Source organism: Octopus sinensis, linkage group LG8 (genome assembly GCF_006345805.1).
Source record: "Octopus sinensis linkage group LG8, ASM634580v1, whole genome shotgun sequence".
NCBI classification, from domain to species: Eukaryota; Metazoa; Mollusca; class Cephalopoda; order Octopoda; family Octopodidae; genus Octopus; species Octopus sinensis.
In genome coordinates this window covers 37,624,589-37,637,417 of record NC_043004.1, presented here as the reverse complement: position 1 = coordinate 37,637,417, position 12,829 = coordinate 37,624,589, and positions in this window count along the sequence as shown.

Sequence of the window (12,829 nt, the reverse complement as noted above, 5' to 3'; positions counted from 1 at the left end):
TAATCAAGGAAAAACCCAATGGTACCCTACGGATATGCCCCGACCCAAGGGACCTGAACAAGGCATTAAGAAGAGAGTACCATCCAATTCCAACCCTTGAAGAAATCACATCATCATTGGTTGGGTCCAAATTATTCAGCAAACTGGATGCCAGTAATGGGTACTGGAATGTAAAGATAGACAAAGAGTCATCCATGCTCACTACCTTCAACACACCATTTGGCAGATATCGATTCAACCGACTCCCATTTGGATTGAAGGTGAGCCAAGATGTTTTCCAGCGCCAAATAGATGAGACCTACCAAGGCTGCAAGGGAGCAATTGGAATAGCAGATGACATCCAAGTGCATAGCAAGGATGAAACCACAAATGACTTCAATTTACATGAAGCTATGGAGAAAACCCAAGCAGGCATCAAACTCAATGCAGACAAGTGTGTGATAAAAGCAAAGGAGTGCAAATTCTTTGGAATTATATACTCTGCAGAGGGAGTTAAACCAGACCCCGCTAAAGTGGAAGCCATCAGAGACATTAAAGAACCCAAAGACAAGAAGGAACTCAGGAGCTTCCTGGGACTCATTCACTACATGGGAGCCTTCATACCCAAGCTGGCCGATCACACTACAAATCTCCGAGAGCTAAACAAAGATGACGTAGAGTTTGATTGGTGTGCTTCACACACACAGGATTTCAAAACAATCAAAAAGCTCGTCAGTAAGGAGACAACTCTGCAATACTATGACAGACGCAAACCAATAATACTCCAAGTCGATGCTTCTATGAGAGGAGTTGGCGCAGCACTGATACAGGAAGGTAAACCCATTGCATATGCCTCGAAAGCTCTCTCACCCACAGAGACAAGGTACGCAAATATTGAAAGGGAACTCCTGGCAGTAGTATATGGATGTGAAAAGTTCCATACATACCAGTATGGCAGACATTTCAATATTGAAACAGACCATCACCCGCTAGAACAAATACATAAGAAAAACCTTACGAAAGCACCAGCCAGACTGCAAAGATTACTGTTAAGGCTTCAAACATACGACTATGATATCAGGTACAAGCCAGGAAAAGACCTGATATTGGCGGATGCTCTTTCCAGACTATCCGCACATGATAAACAGGAGATGGAAGGACTAAGCATAAAGGTCCACCACATTATAAATGTAACGACTACAAAGCTAGCAGAAATCAAAGAGGAGACCAGCAAAGATGAAGAACTCCAGCTCCTTATTCAGGGGTGGCCAGAGAAGAAACATCAGGTGCAGCCCCTCATTCGTGAATATTGGGCCATCCATGATGATATATCAGTGGAGAATGGAATCTTGATGGCTGGATCACGAATAATTATACCCAAGTCAATGCAAAAAGAGATTCTTGACAAGATCCACCAAGGGTGTCTCGGAATGGAGAAATGCAAGCTCCGAGCCAAGTCAGCAGTATATTGGGTAGGCATGTACAAAGACATAGAAAAGACAGTTTCTACATGCCACATCTGTCAAAAGTACAGAAACTCACAACAAAAGGAGGAAATGATATCTAGTGACATCCCAAGAAGGCCATGGCAAACTATTGGAGTAGATCTGTTCACAGAGAGCCAAGAATGGTATTTGATAATGGCCTGCTACTAATCAAAATTTCCATTTGTGAGAAAAGTGAAAGACCTGAGAGCCAAAACATTCACTACAGTGGCTCGAGGACTTCTAGTAGAGCAAGGAATACCAGAGCAGATCATATGTGACAATGGAACCCAGTTCACATCGCAAGAATTCAAAAAGCTAGCCGATGAGTATGGGTTCAATATTACAACCTCATCTCCACACTACCCCAAAGGCCATGGGTTTATAGAAAGACAGGTGCAGACAGTGAAGAGAACACTAGTCAAATGCCGAGAGACTAAGGAAGACCCACACCTGGCACTTCTGTCCCTACGAGCGACACCACTGAGAGCTGACATGAAATCCCCAGCAGAATTGCTGAATGGCAGGAAGTACAAAACTACCCTGCCAACTAAGATCCAACCTCCTATTGACCAGGAAGAGACAAGGGCAAAGCTAGCAGCCAATCAAGAACAATCACAGAAATATAACAACAAACATGCACAATACTTACCTGAGATACTTGGAGGACAGCATGTGCATTCTCAAGATCCCACAACTAAAACATGGATCCCAGCACAGGTCGTCAGTAGAGCTGAAACTCCAAGATCATATATAATAGAAACGGAATCTGGTGGGCAGCTGAGACGCAACAGGGTCAACATCCGCCCAACACCAAAGCTGTCGAGGACAACGTGTACAACACCTGCTGCATCAGTGACAACACCCACAGAATTATCACCCCAACGGGCACCAACAACCCATCAGCAGCCCAACAATACACCTCAGACACCGGTGCGAAGCACAAGATCCACCAGATGGAGAAAGAACATTCTGCCACCGGTTCGATACCGTTAAGGAAAAAAAAAAAAGAAAATGAAAAGATAACTAATTCAGCTAGATTACAAAGCAGAGGCAGAATAATCTCACGATTTCTGCTGCAGGATTGCCACCTCGCGCTAACAATCCATTAGAGTAAGGGAGACTACTTATATTTGTCTTCACTGCCAAAAGACCCCTTTATTTTTTTTTAAGAAGAAGGGATGTTACACATTCATATCTATGTGTATACGTAGGTATACGTGTGTAGAATACATCTCCACTTTTGGCACTATTTTGTTAGTAACAGTACGAACTGTGTCTAAAGTATATATGTATCACTACGCTGAATGTTGACAGTTCGTGTAACATGAAAAGTAAATAAACACGTAAAACAATAACAATGGCTTTCATTTGAGTTGTCTATCCCATTAGAACCCAAACTACACATAACATTTAGACTTAAGGTTACGCCGAAAACGGTTGTTGTGCGTATTCTTTACCTCCGCCGGGTTACGGTTTAGAGTTAGAGTTAAGGTTACGCCGAAAACGGGTGGTGTGCGTGCCCTTTACCTCCGCCGGTTTAGTGTTAGGTCTTAGGGTTTGAGAAGGTTGCGCCGAAAACGGATGGTGTGAGTGTTTTTTACCTCCGTGGGTTAGCGTTAGTGTTTAGGGTTAGATATAAGGTTACGCCGAAAACGGGTGGTGTGCGTATTGTTTACCTCCGCCGGGTTAGGGTTAGGGTTTAGGTTTAGGCGTAAACTTAACTCTAAGTTTACGTTAGGGTTAGGGTTTAGAGTTACGTTTACCCTTGAAATTATCTTTTTACCCGAGCAGAAATCTAATTAACAACCTTGGTAACAGTTTGCATCACTTCCTGAAGTTTCTTCCGATTACCTGTTGCAATCCTCCTCGTTTATGATCCAATGAAAACTTAGTGTATGACCAACTTCTTTTGCAAACAGATTTACGAATTCCTCCTTCTCACCAGTCATGCTGGGGGCGCCATCTGTTGTAACGGGTACTACTTTTGAAATGTTCACAACATTTTTACATATTTCAGTCCCGGCAGTACACTCAGGCAGTGTCAGAAGGGCAACCATCTCTTCACATATTTCATCACCTTTACAAAATTGAAAAAAAAAAATGGCTAACCTAAGTGATGTCAGTACTTTCATCAATACAAATACATGAAGACAAATCTTTTGTCAATTGTTCAGAAGTATTTTTCTCCAGCTTGGGTATTGTATCCTTAACTGTTTTCCTACTCATTGACAATTCTTTAACGGGCTGAATAATGTTTTCCTTTTCTGAAAAATTGTCAAAAAGTAAAGGTGCACATTCGAGTCAAGCTTCTTTAAAATACCCCCATCACTGAGTGGCTTCCATGTTGGGCAATAACTTTTGAAACCTCAAAACTAGTAGCAACTAAGTTGGGACTGGGCTTGCCCGAGATAAAACTTATGAAAGTATCAGCCTGTTATTTTTCTTTTTTTTTTTTTTTTTTGCTTTGCTGAGTTCACGAGAAATTAATTCATGTTCTTCTTCAGTTTTATTACTTAAGTTCTTGTGAACACTTTCAAAATACCTTTTTGCAGAAGTTCTATAAACAACAGTTTCGGAACAGAACATACATAATGCTTTACTGTCTTTCTTAATCATACCAAAATTTTCAGTCCAGTATTTTTGAAATTCTCTTATAACCTCTTCAGTTGAATGATATCATTTCTTAGCTGACATTCTGCACAAGGTATACAGGTATACAGGGTGTTGTTGTTATATATATATATATAATGTATTGAGTATTAAAGGAAGTAGTGAGTACTTAGTATGAAAGATTAAGAAAATGAGAGAGACTGAAAAAACGTGTTAACGATACGAGATACTTTATTAGACTGCCGTTGTTGTACAAGGTATTTGTTGTGGCGGGAAACTTACTGAATGTCCTTGTATCAAGGGAGACAATGGGCAACGTTGATTGTTCATGTTTGTTGTGATGATTACATAACATCTTCCCTTTTTTTTATTTATTGTTTATCTGTATCTACAGGGAATAATTATTCGTCGTCCACTTTTTGTGGTTTTATTATTTTGTAGTGTTGAATTCTGTAGTTGTGCTGTTTTTGTTTTTTCATGCGTGTTTGTTGACTTTGGAAATATATTTTCATAATCTAATTCTTCTGTTATGCGAACGTGTTCGTTTGTTTTAAGAATATGTTGTCTATTTCGTTTGACTGTATTACCTTCCTCTGTTATTACTAAGTATGAACGAGGTTGCTCTAGTTTTTTAATTATTTTGCCCCTTCTAAACCAATTGTTGTTAAACTTAATTCTAACCGTGTCGTGTGGTTTTAACTCTGGGAGTTCTGTTGTAATGTTTGATTTCTTCTTTTCGTGAGGCCTGATACCAATTTTGTCGTGTAGTAAGTTTGGGAGATTTGTTCGCAATGTTCTATTCATTATTTGATTTGCAGGGGATGGTGCACCATTTTGTAATTTAGTCGTGCGTAATGCTAAGAGCGCTAACTGAGGTTCTTCGCCACTCTTGAATGCCTTTTTTAGCGTCTTTTTTATTGTCTGTATATTTCTCTCAACCATGCCATTCGCTTGATGATAATGCGGGCTTGTCTTCGTGTGATGAAAATGCCAATTTTTTGCAAATTTTTTGAATTCAGCCGAATTGAATTCTGGACCGTTGTCACTTACAACTGTTTGCGGAATTCCGAATTTAGCAAAAGTTTCTTTTAATTTTTTGATTGCGGTTTTTGACTGGCAATCATTTATTTCGTGTAGATCAAAAAATCTTGTTGTATAGTCAATAATTGTGACATACGAATTTCCAGACAGGTGAAATACGTCTGTACCCACTTTGGTCCATGGTGTAGTAGGTATTTCATGATTTATTAGTGGTTCGGCTGATTGTTGGTTTTTGTAGTCGATGCAGTATGAGCATGTGTTAATCATGTCTTTGATTTGAGCGTTAATGCCAGGCCAGTATTTACATTCCTTCGCTCTCTCTATGCATTTTTCGATACCCATGTGTCCGGTATATATTTCCTGTAGAGCTTCTCTACGTAATGACTTAGGTACAATTATTCTTGAACCTTTTAGAACGAGACCATTGACGATTGATATTTCATCACGAACGGAAACGAATGGTTTGATGTTTATTGGTATTTTGTCTTTTGGGGGCCATTCTGTTCTTGTATATGTGATGAGTGTCTGTAGTGACGGGTCGTCTGCAGTGGCTTCTTTATACTCGTTTAATTTAGTGTCGGTTATGGGGTAATTTTTTATTACTGCATGTATGTGCGATTTCATATCTTCGTCTGATACTTCTGGAGTATTTTGCTCAAGGTATGCACGTGATAGGGTATCTGCAACAATTGATTCTTTACCAGGTATGTGGTTTAGGTCAAAATCATATCTTTGTAATGTTAGTAGAAATCTTTGGATTCTGGGCGGGGGGGCATTTAGTGATCGATTTTTTTAATATTTGCTTCAACGGTTTATGGTCATTTTCGATTCTGAAATGAGTTCCGTATATAAACTGATGAAATTTCTTGCATGCGAAAACTATACTGAGAGCTTCGCTCTCTATCGGACAGTAGTTTTGTTCCGCTTGAGTTGTTGCACGAGATGCAAACGAAACAGGTAGCCATCTTTCGTTGTGTTTCTGCTCAAGTATCGCTCCGAGCCCATGCTTACTAGCATCTGTAGTTATTTTTATTGGTAGATCTGGATTATAAAATTGTAGCACTGGTTTTCTGGTAATCATTTCTTTTAGCTTTTTTATTGCTTCGATTTGTGGTTTGTCGAATGACCATAACGTGTCACTCTGTAGAAGCTGGCGTAATGGTGCTGTAACTTCGGAGTAATTTGATAAAAATTTACATAGGTAATTTGTCATACCTAGGAATCTTTGTAATTCTTTTTTACTTTTTGGCAGTGGCATGTGAATGGTTGCTTGTACTTTGGTTGGATCTTGTTTTATCCCTTCGCTGGTTAATAGATGCCCAAGGTACTTGATTTGTGATTCATAGAAGATACACTTTGATTTATTTAACTTTAATCCGTGCTTTCGGATTCGATCGAAAACTTGTTATAGTTTATTTGTGTGTTCTTCTAAAGTGCTGGACCAGATTATGATGTCATCCTGTGAATTTCTTGCTCCTTCTATGCCCTCTATTATTTTTGCAATTTCTTTTTTGGAAAACTTCACTGGCGCTGTGAATTCCAAAGGGTAGTCGTGTGAAGCGATACCTTCCAAAAGGTGTGTTGAACGTTAACAGATGGGAGCTTTCTTCGTCAACTGGAATTTGCCAGTATCCATTAGATGCATCGAGTTTCGAAAAATATTTAGGGTTATGCATTTGTGCAAAAATGTCCTCCGCTGTAGGGAGTTTGAAATGTTGCCTTTTTATGGCTTTGTTTAGATTCTTGGGGTCTAAACAGAGTCGGAGTTTTCCGTTGGCTTTTTCAACGATGACTAGGGAATTTACCCAGTCTGTAGGTTCACTAAAAGGTTTTATGATACCTAATTCTGTCATTCTTTTTAATTCTTTGTTGAGTTTTTCTTTTATAGAAAAAGGAACCGATCTTGGTGGATGAATTACAGGAGTTATTTGTGGATCCACTGTGATATAATGTGTTATTGACAATGTGCCGATTTCTCCGAAACAGTCTTCATATTTTTCTATTATGTCGTTTGTGTTCGACGAATTTATTTTTGAAATTCTCTGAATTAGGTTCAGATCTTTAGCTGTCTTTGCATCTATAACTGCGTGCGAGTTTGTTTTTGCAACAATGAATTTTATTTGTTTTGATAATTCTTTGTATTTAATGACTGCTGTGCATTTTCCTAGCACTTTTATAGCTGTGTTATTGTAAGCTGATAATCGAGTTGAGGTTTTTTGCAGTTGTGATTTTGGAATTATATTTTTATATTCTCTGAATGGCAGTACAGTTACGTCTGCTCCAGTATCAATTTTGAATGTTACATTCGAGTAGTTCACTTTTAGTTCGACCGTCCAAATGTCTTTTGGAGTCTTGAACTTTTCGATTTTGTGCACGCGGGAATTATTTGCAGTGATCATTTCGAGTGCATGTGTATCGTCATCTGATTCATCGTCGGTATGTATCTCTACTTTATGTACAAATTTTCTTGATTTGCACATTTTTGCATAGTGTCCTTGTTTCTTGCATTTTTCACATGTCTTGTGAAATGCTGGGCATTTATTTCTTTTGTGATTATAACCACAATAGTGACAGTTAGTGACGTAGTGTTGACTTGGCGCTTGAAACTTCGCGGGCTTTCTGTCACTTCCGCCTTGTTCGTTTTGATGTCTGGATTGCATATGGCGAGTTATTTGAGTTTTGGCGCCTTTTCTGTCGTGTTGACTATATACCCTCGAGATTTCGTTATCTCTTGTTTCGGATGTGGCATTTAGCATCCTTGATTGGAGTCGTGTTTGCTCTGCACTCTGACCTGCTTGAATTGTTTTTTGTAGGTCTAAATTTGGTTCTCTCAATAATCTTTCTCTTAATCTCATGTCTCTGATTCCACATATCAGAATATCTTTGGTGAGACTGTCTGTGAGGTTGCCGAATTCGCACTGTTGTGCCTTTTGGCGCAACTCTACCACGTACTCATCGAATTTTTGATGTTCCGCTTGTCCACATGTGAAGAATTTGTGTCTCAGGAAAGTTATGTTTTTCCTGGGTTCACAATATGCATCGAATTTTTCGATTACTGTTTGAAGGTTCATTTCTTCGTCGGGTGAATCGAAATCCAGAGTGAAATGGATGTCTCGGCCTTTGGAACCGATGCAAGTTAAAAACATTGAAGTTTTTACTTTGTCTGGCTTCATGTCACTTTCTGTTGCTATCAAAAAGAGATTGAATTCTTTTTTCCACTTTTTCCATGCTGCGGCTAGATTTTCCTGATTAAAGTCTAGATCTTTTGGATGCGGTAAATTTTCCATTTCGTCTTTGAAGTATGATTTCAACTTTTTTCTTTTGGTTTCTGTATTTTGGGTTCTTTTAGTATTCTGACACCATGTTGTTGTTATATATATATATAATGTATTGAGTATTAAAGGAAGTAGTGAGTACTTAGTATGAAAGATTAAGAAAATGAGAAAGACTGAAAAAACGTGTTAACGATACGAGATACTTTATTAGACTGCTGTTGTTGTACAAGGTATTTGTTGTGGCGGGAAACTTACTGAATGTCCTTGTATCAAGGGAGACAATGGGCAACGTTGATTGTTCATGTTTGTAGTGATGATTACATAACACAGGGTATACAAGGTATACAGAGCAGAAAACAAATATATGAGATAATGATATACGTGAAAATGGATAAAGAAGAAAAGTAAAATGTCATTAAGTGATTAACAGGTTTGGTCAAACCACTTTACTTTTTTTAGTTTTTTTATTAAAGTAAATAAAAAATAGTTTGCTATCCTTACAAATAGTAGGATGGGCGCAGCGCAAAGATCAATAAAGAAAAGACAAAGCATGCAACAAATCGCGAAATTTTATCGCCGCGAATGATTTGAAGCTTACAGTAAATCATTTCAAGAAGCGATGACATCTGCAACAGTTCAAGCTCGAGATAACAATACGATGTATGCATAATGTCGTATGTATGCAATACATGTACTCTATATGTACAATGTACACACTGCAGTTATGATGGAAACATTACCACGGTCATTGACCCGCTGCCCTCTAAATACGATTTAGTTACTTGAACATCGACGGACATCAAATGATCTGCGTAACAAAAATTATAATACAGTACTGGCTTATTTATTAGAAATTGTCTAAACAGTCGTGATATTATTGTATACAAGCCCTACAAGTATATTTACTGTATTCGTAAGTCATAACAAATAGCATGATAGGAAACCAGGGAAGAACTGCATCGAGGCAAGTATATTTTCAACTTACGTTTGATATATAGACCGGATCTGTATTACAACGAAAAAATTCAGAAAGCTTATCTATTCTTACAAGGATTCCTAATCTGATCGGATATACGTCCTATGGAATATGTTTTACACTCGTATAGACAGCATTATCAAACCTGTTGTCACACAAGATTAGTATCAATCAAACCCACAGTCACACTGCTGTTACCAAAGTTATGTGAATTCGTTCAGTGTGTTTTCGCCTGGTATTGTGATAATTTTGTGTATTTTGCTTTGAACTGAACTGTTGTCCTTCGTGGAACAGTAATTTTCGCTCTACGGGGCAGAAAATTCTGTTTTGAAATTATTGTGAAAAACAAAATTATTGCTGAACTGTTTTTCTTTACCCATTGCTGGGTAGTGAATTTATTTTGTCATTTTTTGTATCCAGAGGATATGAGAGACGTTAGCTCCGATATGTCAGACGAAAAATTATTAACAAGCCCAGCGGCAACACCATTAAAAGAAAAGGATGGGGAGGCAGGCGAATTTGTGCAGCCCCTCCACAAACTTAAACTGTAACTCCATTTTAGATAAGGTGGGTAAATTAACCGGCAAAGGTGGGGCACTTATCCGTTTAGACCAAAGTAAAGCTTTCGATAGGGTAGACCACCAATACCTGGCGGCGGTCGTCGAAGTGGTTGGACTGGGCCCGGATTTCCGTAGTTGGATCACTGCTATTTATTGCGGCATCAAATCCACCGTCCAGATAATCGGCTACCTGTCGGAGCCGTTTTCGATCAAACGCTCGGTTCATCAAGGGTGCCCCCTGTCCCTGCCTCTGTATGTGCTTGGCTCTTGAGCCATTACTGCGCAAGTTGGAGAACTTGGGTGGCATTCCCAATGAAATCGGATACGGTAAGTCGGTCTCTGCCTATGTGGATGGCGTCACCATCACCGTGTCCAATGAAGCTCAGCTATCAAAGGATACAAGGGGGTGGAAGAGGCAGAAGTCAACAAGGACAAGTCCATCGGCTTACGCCTCGGCACCTGGAGGAGCAAGTCGATATCGTCCAGTGTCATGGGTCACTGGACAGATGATCCTGTTAAGTTGCTCGGAGTTTGCTTTGGACCGGACTCTGATACGGAGAAGAATTAGAGCCAGGTGGTAGACAGGGTGGAGGCTTTAGTCCGGAGGGCTCTGCCCCTGAAAGGAAGGGCAGAGGTGGCACAGTTGTTTATTGCATCTGTTATCATCTACTGCATGAACGTTGTCCATTTCCCCGACTCGTGGCTAAACAAGTTGCAGCGCCTCCTTTTCCGCTTGTAGTCGAAGGGAGGAAAGCCACCTGTGAGGCGCTCCGTTTGCTGCCAGGAACCGCTAAAGTATGCCTTGGTTACTGATGCGCAGGCATGCGTTGAAGCTAAGGCATCTCTGGCTCTACCTGGAGGGTGACAAGGTGTAGAATCTGCTGGCGGAGGAATTCTTTCCGCGACCAGCCTCCTTGGAGAGATTTAAACCTGATTTCATTAAAAATAGAATCTGACTGAGTGGCAAAAGAAGTGTCGACAGTTACTCGTGCTAATCCACAAGACGGACAAGGCCGGCAGTGGGAATGCCACCTCGGTTTTGTATAAAGAGCTGGTGGATTTTAAAAGTGGTGACGTCCTAGGAGGGGCTCTGGGTTTCGACGAGAATTGTTATAACCTAATGCAACAATCAATGCTCAAGTCTACTGTCAGCAATTAGAGCGTTTGAACCAAACTTTGAAGAAAAAAAGACCTGCTTTAGTGAATCGAAAAGGAGTGATGTTTCATCAGGACAATGCGCGACCCCACACTGCAAAGATCACATCACAGAAGATTGAAAAGCTTTGTTTGGAAAAATTCCTCATCCACCTTATTCTCCCGACCTTGCTCCTTCAGACTACCATTTGTTTCGTAGTTTACAGAATCATTTGGGGGACATAACTTTCGTAAGCCAGGAGGAGGTCGAAACTGACATTTCAGAGTTCTTCGCTTTAAAACAAAAAGAGTCTTACATTGATGCGATTAAAAAGCTTGTAAATAGATGGAAGAACGTCATAGATAATCAGAGAAGGTACATTGATGATTAAATTTCAATTAAATATAACATTTGATCAATTGTTATCTTTATTCAAAATTCGGACAGAACTTATGGGATGACCTGTACACACATATGTACGTGAGTGTGCATATATGTTCTACCTTATATATGCGTAGACATGCCTAGAACTCTGTTTATTAAATAATCTTGTTTACTGGTATGTTGCATATATACTTCTGTTTTACATTTAAGGTTATAACAATTCTCGCAAATAGATAAACGGGTTACTTTTCTAATATACTCACAAGGCCAGGAGTTCAACAAAATATGATTCAAAATTTTGCAACGCGCTTTTAAAACTGAGATGAAATTAAATATATAAAAAGTTATCTATATATATGTAACAAGTTGTTACGGTTAAACTATTCAAACCCTGTGAGACAGTGTAGTAATCAACATGGAAAAGAAAAATATTTGTTACGTTTTTAGTTGACCCTTCTAGCATGTGGCGAAGATGTATGACAAACAGGTACATTTCTAATAATTCACGCCCGAAAGTATTATATTCAGTTTCCGCATGTTGTAGTCACTTCGAAAAGAAGGATAAGGGTTGCCAAACTGCGTCAACTAATTGCTGTATTACACCTCCTACTCTGACATGGGACACATCTACCAGTAATCAAAGGGGAGCGCCAGGTTTGGTATATACTAGAATCATAGCCTTAACTAACATGTCCTTTAGTTCAACGAAAGAGTCAAACTTCGTTTGATCTAATGCTATAGTATGATTTTACTTTGTTTTGTGATGGAGGCGATCTGTGTGTGGTTGAGCCGCTTTAGCACAGTGAACAAAGGATCGCTAGTAAAACCTTATCAATCCTAGAAACTAACGCAGTTTCCGGGGGAGATATGGGCATAGGAACATTTACTATAGATTCCTCCTTTCAGGAAGTTGAATTCCATCCTTATGCACAACGTGACTGAGGAACAGCAGCGTTAATCGCTGGGAAATCAGATATAGATGCATTTCATATTCCACTTTGGGATCATTCACCACCAATAAATCATCTATATAAGGGTAGACGAAAAGAAAACCACGTGTGACGGTATCGATGAAGCGCTGGAATGCCTGCGCGGCGATGCACAGGCCGAAAGGTATTCGCAAAAGGTCAAACAATTCGAAAGGCGTGGTGATAGCTGTTTTCGGAATATCAGCAGGCTCAACTGGTATCTAGTTATAGGCACACACCAGATTGATTTCTAGAGAACATGTGAGCTCCATTAAGCGAGCAGGAAATATTGTGTGAGGTATGGAGTAAGTGTCGGGCATTATGTAGTTGTTGAGTGCACGATAGTCACCGCGACAATGCAAGTTGCTTGTTACTCTCTTCGCACTAAATGAAAAGGAGATGACGAATTGATGC